Genomic DNA, 12,470 nt, shown 5'->3' with positions numbered 1-12,470 from the left:
TCAATAAAACTGATCTCAGTAATATAGGAGAACCATCTATCAACTAAATTTGAAACGGTTTGACGAGTGAATTTCACTGGAACCGTTTAATAATGACTTTTGTCATATCAGTTATATTGCTGGAATAGATCCCAACTTCAAAAAACTTTATTTATGTCTCTTCTTTATATTCTATTCATATATAGTAAACCTTGGGCAAATTTTGATGTCCTATTTAGCCAAAATATAGCTAAATCCCAAAAACGGCGTTTCAAAAAGCTGACCTTGACCTTTTGACCCCTGGTGACCCCTAATAATCATCTAATTAATGTTGTTTGATATGAAATAAAGCTACAGATCAATAGCATCATTTTGGTATATAGTTCTTTATTCTAGGACCAGTGGGAGAGGAGCTGCAGCCAATTTACTTTCCCCTACCCCCATATTTTGCCGAAAAATTAAAAGTCCGTTTTCTGACAAAAGGGGTTAATAAAATCCACACCCACCACTGTCCAACTTAAAGATACCCATTTTTGGATGTCCCTTGGTAGACCCTTTCCAAAAATGCCCTCTAGAATTTTGGTCATCTCCGGTAAATAAATGGCTGCTAGCTCTTGGACTATATCTCTCAAACAACAATATGCATTATAGAAAGTATGCAATTACACATGTCATACTCAGAATTATAAAAGAAAAATGTCCATAAATTTTTAATGATTCATCAATGACCACTGGAAATTATTCATATTATGGAGGTATCAGAAAATGTTTAGTCAACATCAAATCAATTTCCACTCATTCTACTTAAGACTTTTTGGCAAATTAACCCCTAATGAGACTGGAGAAACATTAAACTCCATCAGATTAGCTGGGTAAAATTGTGAAAAGAGTGAAGAAGAAAGATGTGGAAATATAGATTTAGAGAATAATGGTTACCCCCAGTGTTGTTATGCTAAGTAATTATGGAAATCTCCTATAGTATTGAAAATGGAATTGTTTGTGCTTTTTTATTTTATCTCTCTTTTTGGCAGCTTTTCATAGGGTATGCCTAAACCCCCTTATTTACATTCTCTTAAGATCGACTTGGGTCGGTTGCTTGTGACTAGGAAATTCAAAACTTTGCCTTTAGCTAGAACATGGTCAAACTGTACATTCATGGCTTTATGCCCTAGTTTAAAGGTTTAAAGGCCACTCATGAATGGCACAGGCAAGGGACCGTGACATTGCCTTGTCAAGAAGGACAATGCCCTAGAGATTGACCATATTACCTATGATCAGCGTCCAAGCTAGGACTAAGGAGAGCCAGGCAATGGCTGCTGATGACTCAGCAGATAGACCTTTAGGTTCCCCAAACCCCCCATTCTTAGCTCACAAGGATGGTGAGGTTGCAGCGACCAAAGGAACTAACGAGTGTGAGCAGGACTCGAACCCCAGTCTGGCAATCACCAGGCGAGGACGCTACCACCATATGCAATCTAAGTCCGCAATCATCATAACAGGTAATTCTGGCAACAGTTGCCTTCCATTGTGTGGCTTTGGTGGAACATAGTGTTGGCTGTTTGCGCCACTATCACATCAGTCGCCATAGGGGTATGCGACATCATTAACAGTAATGTTATGAGGTGATGTAGTATGTAATCATATGGCATATTCATGGTGGTGATCTTGGCTGGAACGCCCTCCTTTTCTTGGTGATACTCGCGGGGTTGCATAGTCAAGTCATATTTCCGTTAAACAATACCATGTTACAGAAATAACTTTTGTCTCGCAACCTCAAATGTGGTGACCTACGCTATAGGAATGCACGGCTTGCGCCACATGGTGACCAGTGGTGTGGCCTGGAAGACGCTTCATGGTACACCAAAGTGCCTTTATAATGATACTCTCCTTAACATGGCAACAAATGACGAATGGAGCGAACGAACCATGTAGGTCTTGCCGACATAAAAGTATGCCATCTTCATGGAGCATGGGACCTAATGGGCCACAACCTCACGATGCTGTGACAAAACATGGTGATTGGTTGCGATTGTGTCATTATTTCATCGTTGTTACATCGCAGTTAGCTAAATTTTGCCGGTTATAACAATTGCAGCCTTCGATCGCATATAAGTGACTTGGGCTTTAAAAGTAGTGGTTTGCCTTCAGATCGGTTATTATCATTGGCAGTAGGTAGACAGTAACGCTTTTCTTTCAAAAAAATGGGAAAGCCTTTCGTAAAATGTCAGTGACACTTCAAAATCTAATGCTATAATTTCTTTGATGTGAAAAAAAAATTGCTCATATACAAATTCCATGTAGATCTACCTATTAAGCATTACAGAATGCTCAAGATACTAATGAACAAATGACATTGATGTCTGCTATCAATAGATGTGGTAATTCTACGGGGGAGAAAGTTACCGATCCTTCTCCTATTTTTTATTTGGCCGCTGAAAATGTCCTTCAACCACATGTTCCTAATTTTAATCTGTTTTCCCATTAGAAATAGTGCCAGTATTTGTTTAACCGATTTTTTATTTCTAATTCTTCAGACTCCCTTTTAGTTATGGATAGTCAAGCCTTGAGAGCTTATGGGTCAGTGTTAAAGACTGTGTTTGGTTGCAAACGTTTTCATGTTCTTCTACTCCCATTCCCTGACATGATTACTATAGAAATTGAACTACTCTTCAGTGACTAGAGAAAAAATAAAACGATATGACCTTTCTAATTATAGTATGTGTAGAGACAGATACAAAGATAATGTACACCCAGCAACAAAACCGGTGTCGCCTGGCCAGACCTGACTTGGAGACATCATGCCCTTCTTTCCCTGAAAGGTGGCCGACGTTAAACAACCGAGACATCATTAGGATGGTTCGAATGTGAGGAGTTGGGAAATTACCGATATCATCAAAGAAATGCGATGATGAATGAAATATATATGAAAAGAGAGAGAACTCTTTTATTCTTTTAAGAAATGAAATCTAATATTATTTCGAAACTAATTCATTAAGAAATCTTATCATAACTTTTTATTTTAATTTTCTTATCCTATTTCTATATAAAATTTTCTTGAATAACATTGGAAATGACCATTCATATTAATATTCATAACGCGGAAATATCCTTCGTTAGCATTTTCCTAAGCAGTCCCCCCTCTCTCTCTCTCTCTCTCTCTCTCTCTCTCTCTCTCTCTCTCTCTCTCTCTCTCTCTCTCTCTCTCTCTCTCTCTCTCTCTCTCTCTCCACATACAGTATATACACACTGTACGTATTATATGTAGGCGCTAATAATATATCTTTTTGAATAGCACCCATTGGGTCACCAATCATTGATAAGTGGCCTTTGTTCAAAATTTTGAAGGTAATGAGGTTTAAAGGTTTAGTTGTTGATTTCAGCGTTTTCCTTTGATTTCGATCATGAGCCACGTAGGTCGGTGTGGTTGGGGTCAGCTTTTGTCACAGGCTACTTTGCTCCATCCCTCTTAGAGAAAATAGTATTTTTTGCTATATCAATTATATTAGTCTAAGGTTGGAGATTTAAAATACATCATCAGTTAACATAATTTTTATTGTTTCAGAAGTGATTGGTGAAACTGAAATATGTGAAATGACATGCAATGAAAGTGTTCATTGGTGCATTATTATAGTGATGTTGTGGTATAAAGGATATAGGGTATAAAAGATTATACTATCAACACATTGTTTATTCGAATTATCTGATTCGGCGTCAATAACCTTCGATGTCAGGAGACAGAAAACTCCTAATCAATCAATTAAATTATCTGGAAAAGTCGCTCACTTCCAAGCGAACGCCCTTCCCTGGTGGCGATTGCTCAATGCTCAAAGGTCCGAGTCTAGTTGGCTTCACCCTCCCCAAGGCAAAATGAAATATTTCCTTAACATTGACTCTTCGTATTATTACGATTTTATTTGTTGTTTCATGATCTGATGTCCAACGCTATATAGGTGTTTCCCCGGTAAGCTCTTCAAGAAATCCATTACTCTCGATATCTGTTCAATCAGACTTTTGCATATTTACTTCGTTGCTTATAGTTTTGAAATAACTGTAAACACCTGAAAAGCAAACTGTATGAAATATTGTCTTTGTATTTTGTTTTTTATTTACTAAAAAACTTCCACCAGAAGGATCTCATAATAACTTTGAGACCTTTAAACCTCAAACATGTGGGGATGGGGGTAGAAGGATATAACCAGGTAGGGGTTAAAGATGATGGTGGAGAGGTGGCAATTGGGTGATCTTAATGTATGGCTTGACGAGGTTTGCTTATTAACATTTATGAAGTGATGATGACGATGGTAATACCCCTATTGATAACATTTAATATCAATGATTCCAACTCGCAATGAAAACGGGCATATATCGTTCTAACATTGTTATTTGGTGGTCACTGAACATCTTTGGAGCATGGGATCTTCAACCAGAAGAAATAGAAATCCAACACCAGCTTGTAAAGTAGTTAGCGGTCTTGTGTGGTCCTTGGGCACATCTAAATAACATAAAATATTGGATACAGGCTATATATATATATATATATATATATATATATATATAATAATTTATTTATTTATTTATTTATTTGTATATATATATATATATATATATAAATATATATATATATATAAATACAGAGAGAGAGAGAGAGAGAGAGAGAGAGAGAGAGAGAGAGAGAGAGAGAGAGAGAGAGAGAGAGATTTTGAATGTCTCAAAGACTTTTTAGACCATCCGCAGAGACACCATTTGCTCTTTGGTAGAGCGATTTAGTTTAAGCATTTAGAGAGTTCTTATGATCTTATCTAACTTATTCTTGAACTCGAGAGAGAGAGAGAGAGAGAGAGAGAGAGGAGAGAGAGAGAGAGAGAGAGAGAGAGAGAGAGAGAGAGAGAGAGAGAGAGAGAGAGAGAGAGAGAGAGAGAGAGAGCAGCTGCTAGGAAAATGCAGTCAAAGGATATATATTCTGGCGTATATTAATTGGAATAGTCAGTACCCACAATATTTAAGGATGTTCCATATAAAAATGTAATAAGGAATTCCAATATATCGGTGTGATTATATTTTTCGATAAATATTCTCGAAAACGATTGCCTTTCTTAAAAGAATAAGAGATAAGACCTCTTTATCTCTTTCATATATATATGTATATATATATATATATATATATATATATATATATATATATATATACTGTGTATATATATATATTATATATATACACATATATATATATATATATATATATATATATATATATATATATCTCATTAATCCTCGCCCTTCTTTGACTGATATCGGTAATTTCCCTCCTCCTCACTTTCGAACCATCCTAACGATGCCATGGTTGTTTAAACGTCAGGCCACCTTTCCAGGCAAGAAGGGCATGATGTATCCAAGTCAGGTCTGGCCAGGCGACACCGGTTTTGTTGCTGGGTGTACCAGAGATGAATGAGCCAGTACAGCCCCACTAATGCAGTTAATCTTGTTAAATCTGAGAATAAGTTTTTTCTTCATTGTGTATCTGGATGAGTGTAGTAGATATAATATTTTAAGGTTTTTTGAGGTGAATTTTATAAATAAAGAGGATAGTTTTTGTAAACTTACCATCTTTCAGATTTATATTTCTTTAGCTAATTATTGTTGTGGATTCCTTAGAAATTTTATGAATGTAAAGCATTGCTGTACTGAAAAGTTTATAGATTGTATGATAGTATAAGAGTTTTCTTGAACTTGAAGAGTTAGAATGTTTAGATGGAAATTCTTCATTAAGATTTTCTAGTATTTGGTGTCTTGTCTGTACCTTGACTGAATGATAGGTCATTGTTTCACAGAGTAAGTTATGGGTAATTATCCTCTCCTATTCTCATACATTTAGATATAGTTCCTGAAATAAAAATCTAGAGCATTTTTTTACAATTAAAAAGAGTTGTTTTGATTTGTCATTTCCCAAGCCCGGATAGCTCAGTCGGTAGAGCATTAGGCTTTTAACCTAAGGGTCCAGGGTTCAAGTCCCTGTTCGGGCGATCACCTTTTCAAGTTTCATCGTCTGTTATCTAAAGAAATTTCAATGAGGTAAAACAACTTACGGACAGGATATAAATATAGGCACCATTACCTTCTCCACACATGACAGTATCTTTCAAACAACAATATGCATTATAGAAGATATGTAATTACACATGTCATGCTAAGAATAGTATCAAAAGAAAAATGTTGAAAAATTTTTAATTACTCATCAATGACCACTGGAAATTGTTCATATTATGGAGGTATCAGAAAATGTTTAGTCTAAGTCATATCAATTTGAACTCATTCATACTTAAATTTTTTTGGATAAATTAACCCCAAACAAGACTGGAGAAGCATTAAATTCCATCTCCTTAGCTGGGTAAAATTATGAAAAGAGTGAAGAAGAAAGGTGTAAATATAGATTTAGAGAATAATGGCAATCCCCAGTTTTATGATGCTAAGTAATTATGGATAGCTTCTCTTATGATAGTTGGTTTTGAAAATGGAATTGTTTATACTTTTTTATCTTGTCTCTCTTTTTGGCAGCTTTTCATAGTGTATGGCAAAAATCTCCTCATTTACGTTCTCTTAAGATCGATTTAGATCAGTTGCTTATGCCTGAGAAATTCGAAGCTTTGCCTTTAGCTAGAATATGGTCAAACTGCATAGTCATGGTTTTATGCCTTAGTCAAATGCAATCTAAGTCCACAATCATCATAACGGGCAATTCTGGTTATAGTTGCCTTCAATTGTATGGCTCTGGCAGAAAAAAAAGGTCAGCTGTTTGCACCTCTATGATATCAGTCGCATTAAGCGTATGCGGCATCATTAGGTGAATTGTTATGAGGTGATGTAGTTTATGTAATCATACGACGTATTCGTAGTGATGATCCTGGCTGAAACACCCTTCTTTACATGGTGATACTTACGGGGTTGCATAGTCAAGTCATCGTTTCCGTTAAACAGTACCATGTTACAGTAGCAACTTTTGTTGCACAACTTCAAATATGGTGACTAATAGCATAGGAATGCACAGCTTACGCCACATGGTGATCAGTGGAGCTGCCTAGAAGACACTTCATAACGTCATGTGACACCAGAGTGCCATTAGAGCGACACTTTCCTTAACATGGCAGCAAAGGACTGATGGCGCGAACAGACCGTGTAGGTCTTTGCAGACATAAAACTACGCCATCTTCATGAAGCATAGGACCTAATGGGACACAACCTCAGGATACTGTGGCAAGACATGGTGATTATTTGTGATTGTGTCATTAATACATCATTGTTACGTCGCAATTAGCTAAATTTTGCCGGTTATAACAATTGTGGCCTTAGATTGCATGTAATTGACTGGGGCTTTCAGAGTAGTGGTTTGCCTAAAGATCAGTTATTGTCATTGGCAGTAGATAGACACGAACACTTCTCTTTCAGAAAATTGGAACAGCCTTTACTAAAAGGGCAGTGATACTTCTAAATGTAATACTATAATTTCCTTGTGAAACAAAAATTAACTAATATTCAAATTCAATATCTATCTACCTATTAAGCATTACTGAGTGCTTAATAAACTAATGAGCAATTGACATTGATATTTGCTATAAATAGACGTGGTGATTCTAGTGGTGAGAAAGTTATGGACCCCTCTATTTTTTTTATATTGGCGCAGAAAATGTGTTCCACCCACCTGTTCCTAATTTTAACCTTTTTTCCGATTGCATATAGTGCCCGTAATTAGTCAATTTTTTTTTTTTTATTTCTATTACTTTAGACTCCCTTTTAGTTATGGATATTCAAGCCTGTAAAGCATATGGGTTAGCGTTCAAGTCTCTGTGTTTAAATGTTTTCATGTTCTTCAACTCCTATTTCCTGACCTAATTACTAAAGAAATAAGATTACTCTTCAGTGACTATAGAGAAAAAAATAAACCGATTTGACCTTTCCACGCATTTATAGAGACAAATACAAAGATAATGTACTAGAGATGAATGACTCAATCTAGCCTGACTAATACAGTTAATCTATTTAATCTAAGCTCTTGTTTTTTCTTCATTAAGTGCCAGGATAAGCATAGTAATTATTGTCTTTTAAGGTTTGTTTAGGTGAATTTTATAAATAAAGAGGATCATTTTTGTAAGCTTACCACCTTTAAGATTTATAATTCTCTAGCTTATGGTTATTGTGAAGTCCTTCTTTGAAATTTTATGAATGAAAAGCTTAGCTATACTTAATAAAAAAAAGTTTATAGGTTGTATGAGAGTATAAGAGTTTTCTTGAACTTGAAGAGATCGATGGTGTCTGTGCAAAAATAGAATATTTAGATGGAAGTTCTTCATTAAGATTTTCTGGAATTCGGTGTCTTGTCTGTACCTTGACTGAATGATAGGTCATTGTTTCAGAGAGTAAGTTATGGGTTATTATCCTCGCCTATTCTCATGCATTTAGATATAGTTCCTGAAATAAAAATCCAGAGCTTGTCAGTTCCCAAGCCCGGATAGCTCAGTCGGTAGAGCATTAGGCTTTTAACCTAAGGGTCCAGGGTTCAAGTCCCTGTTCGGGCGATGACCTTTTCAAGTATCATCATCTGTTGTCTAAAGAAATTTCAATGAGGTAAAACAACTAAGCCGTATGGACAGAATATAGAAATGGGCACCATAGCTTCTCCACACATGACAGTATCTCTCTAAACACAATATGCTTTATAGAAAATATACAAATACACATGTTATGCTCAGAATAATATCAAAAGAAAAGTGTCCATAAATGTTTTATTATTTATCGGTGACTGGAGATTATTCATATTATGGAGGTATCAGAAAAGTTTAGTCAAAGTCAAATTAATTTCCACTTATTCATACTTTAGACTTTTTGGCTAATTAACCCCTAATAAGGCTGGAGAAACATTAAACTCCATCACCTTAGCTGGGTAAAATTATGAAAAGAGTGAAGAAGAAAAGTTTGTAAATTTATATTTAGAGAATAATGGCAATCCCCAGTTTTATGATGCTAAGTAATTGTGGATAGCTTCTCGTGTAATATTTGGTATTGAAAATAAAATTGTTTATACTTATTTATCTTGTGTCTCTTTTTGGCAGCTTTTCATAGTGTATGGCAAAAATCTCCGCATCTACGTTCTCTTAAGATCGACTTAGATCAGTTGCTTATGCCTGAGAAATTCGAAGCTTGGCTTTCAGCTAGAGCGTGGTCAAACTGTACACTTCATGGCTTTATGCCCTAGTCATATGCAATCTAAGTCCACGGTCGTCATAACGGGTAATTTTGGAAATAGTTGCCTTCAATCGTGTGGCTGTGGTGGTACAAAATGTTGGCTGTGTGCGCCATTATGACATCAGTCGCCATAGGAGTATGCGACTTCATTAGGAGAATTGTTATGAGGTGATGTACATATGTAATCATATGGCATAGTGGTGATCTTGACTAGAACGCACTTCTTTACTTAGTGATACTCACAGGGTTGCATTGTCAAGTCATTTTTCGGTTAAACAGTACATGTCACAGTAGCAGCTTTTGTCACTCAACCACAAATGTGGTGACCTACGCCATAGGAATGCTTGGCTTGCATCACGTGGTGACCAGTAGCGCTGCCTGGGAGACGCTTCATAACGTCATGCGACACCAGAGTGCCATTATAGTGAGACTCTCCTAAACATGGCAACAAATGATGGATGGTGCGAACCAGTGTAGGTCTTGCAGATATAAAACTACGCCATCTTCATGGGGCTTGGGACTTAGTGGGCTACAACCTCACGATGCTGTGGCAAAACATGGTGATTGTTTGTGATTTTGTCATTATTTCATCGTTGTTACATCGCAATTAGCTAAATTTTGCCGGTTATAACAATTGTGGCCTTAGATCGCATGCAATTGACTCGGGCTTTAAGAGTTTTAGTTTGCCTACAGATCAATTATTGTCATTGGCAGTAGGTAGACAGTAACACTTTACTTTCAGAAAATTGGGAAAGCTTTTACTAAAATGGCAGTGATACTTCTAAATCTAATACTATAATTTCCTTGTTGTGAAACAAAACTTTGCAAATATACAATTTAAATATAGATCTACCTAATGAGCATTAGAGAGTGATCAGGATACTAATAAGCAAATGGCATTGATGTTTGCTATAAATAGACGTTTTAATTAAAGGAGCGAGAAAGTTATGGACTCTTCTCCTCCTATTTTATATTTTGGTGCTGAAAATGTCCTTCACCCACTTTATTCCAATCAGAGATAGTGCCTGTAATTAGCTGATTTTTATTTTTTTTAATTTGTATTGCTTTGGACTCCCTTTTAGTTATGGATATTCAAGCCTGGAGAGCTTATGTGTCAGTGTTCAACACTGTGGGTGTAAACGTTTTCATGTTCTTCAATTCCTATTTTCTGATATATTACTATAGAAATTAAACTACTCTTTAGTGACTTGAGAAAAAATAAACCAATTTGACCTTTCCAAGCTTGTGTAGAGGTAAATACAAAGATAATGTACTAGAGGTGAATGAGCCAGTCCAGCCCCACTGCACAGTTAATCTTTTTTAATCTGAGCAAAATTGTTTCTTCATTGAGTATCAAGATGAGTGTAGTAAATATCATCTTTTAAGGTTTTTTAGATAAATTTTGTAAATAAAGTGGATAATTTTTGTGAGTGTAACATCTTTTAAGATTTATAATTCTCTAACTAATTGTTATTCTGGAGTCCTTAGAAATTTTATGAACGTAAAGCATTGCTGTACTTAAAAATATGGGTTGTAGGAGAGTACAAGAGTTTTCTTGTACTTGAAAAGATCGAGGGTCTCTGTGCAAAATAGAATGTTTAAAATGGAAGTTCTTCATTATTAATTTCTGCTATACGGTGTCTTGTCTGTACCTTGACAGATTTGTTTCAGAAAGGAATTTTGGGTTAATGATCCTCTCTTGTTCTTCACCTTCTACAGATTTTTCTCCAATTTGTGTAGGTATTATTCATAGTCTTATAGCTCATAGCTCAGTCTCATGCATTTGGATATAGTTACTGAAATAAATCTAAAGTTATTTTTTTTAATTTAAAGTGTCATTTTCGTAAGGCATTTCCTAAGCCCGGATAGCTCAGTCGGTAGAGCATTAGGCTTTTAACCTAAGGGTCCAGGGTTCAAGTCCCTGTTCGGGCGATGACCTTTTCTAGGATTATTATCTCGTATCAATAGACTCCCTCGCTCCCCCCCTCCCCACAACACGTGCCAAAACGTACACCGAAACCTTAAAACAAAAGTCATGGTCTTGAATTGTAAGGATTCACAATTAGGCTCGTAACATGATTTAAAGGAAACTTTTTTTCCCAAAGTAATACATCCATACTTGAGAGTTTTGCGTAATTAACAGAAAGTTAGAAAAACATCATAAACTCCTCCAGCTTCCCTTGGTAAAGTCATTCAGTGTGGGAAAGGTGTTTGAATATCGCTTCTTTGAAGTATGGTAGAAGCATAGTTTTATGATAATAAGACTTCATCCTGTTGATTTTGATTATACAGAATATGAGCAGTAATTGGCATACATTTGCTCTGGAAGTTAACTAAGGGATAGGCTTTTTGGCATTTACTGTATATTGTAAAATTCTAAACTCAAATGGAAATTATTTATACTGAGATTTTCTTCTTTTAGGTGGGTTTTAGTAGTGTGTGTTACTTTTATACTTACCATGATATGAGAAGAGTCATAGGGGTTGCTAGTGACAAACCTAGTACCATAGTGTTTGTTGATGATACGGAAAGAGCCGTAGGGGTTGCTAGTGACAAATCTAGTACCATAGTGTTTGTTGATGATACGGAAAGAGCCGTAGGGGTTGTTAGTGACAAATCTAGTACCATAGTGTTTGTTGATGATACGGAAAGAGCCGTAGGGGTTGCTAGTGACAAATCTAGTACCATAGTGTTTGTTGATGATACGGAAAGAGCCGTAGGGGTTGCTAGTGACAAATCTAGTACCATAGTGTTAGTTAGTACAAACTTAGCACTATAATGTTTGTTGGTGATAAGTCTAGTGGGATGAAGACAAATACCAAATCTACAGTTTTAGGAATAGTGGTTTACCAAATGTTATAAATGTAGATTAAATTTTATGTATATTATTTTATAGGGCCTGTGAAGAAGGTTATTTTTACATATTAAATGTTAATGTTAAGTTTTAAAAATTGCAATGATTTGTTACTCAAAGATTTTATTGTATTCTAGAACAAAAGCTTCTGGATATTTCTCGTAACTTTTTGACGTATCCAGCTTGGCATATTGCATGCTAGTTTGTCATGTACGATCAGGAACATTCGAGACAATAGTTTCAGGTATAAATAGAGGATGATACCGTGGCCACTGAGAGTAGATAGATGACAATAAGACGTAAATCCTGTTATTACTATATTACTTCTGACAGTAGTAACCATAACAAAATTGGCTTTATTGTTTGGACTAGTTATGAAAGGGGTCCATGTCCTAGTGTGCGT

The 12,470-nt window shown here is 35.8% G+C and overlaps 3 non-coding genes across 3 annotated transcripts; all 3 read left to right on the top strand.

Moving 5' to 3' along the window:
* The first annotated feature begins 5,926 nt into the window (after positions 1–5,926).
* Positions 5,927–5,999, top strand: TRNAK-UUU (transfer RNA lysine (anticodon UUU)). Its single transcript has one exon. It is a non-coding gene; the product is annotated as a tRNA-Lys (tRNA).
* A 2,474-nt stretch (positions 6,000–8,473) lies between these two features.
* TRNAK-UUU (transfer RNA lysine (anticodon UUU)) lies at positions 8,474–8,546 on the top strand. The gene has a single exon. It is a non-coding gene; the product is annotated as a tRNA-Lys (tRNA).
* A 2,526-nt stretch (positions 8,547–11,072) lies between these two features.
* On the top strand, positions 11,073–11,145 carry TRNAK-UUU (transfer RNA lysine (anticodon UUU)). The gene has a single exon. It is a non-coding gene; the product is annotated as a tRNA-Lys (tRNA).
* The last annotated feature ends 1,325 nt before the right edge of the window (positions 11,146–12,470 follow it).

The sequence above is a fragment of the Palaemon carinicauda genome, chromosome 11 (assembly GCF_036898095.1).
Source record: "Palaemon carinicauda isolate YSFRI2023 chromosome 11, ASM3689809v2, whole genome shotgun sequence".
In the NCBI taxonomy this organism is placed as follows: Eukaryota; Metazoa; Arthropoda; class Malacostraca; order Decapoda; family Palaemonidae; genus Palaemon; species Palaemon carinicauda.
This window is presented reverse-complemented; position numbering and strand designations above follow the sequence as displayed.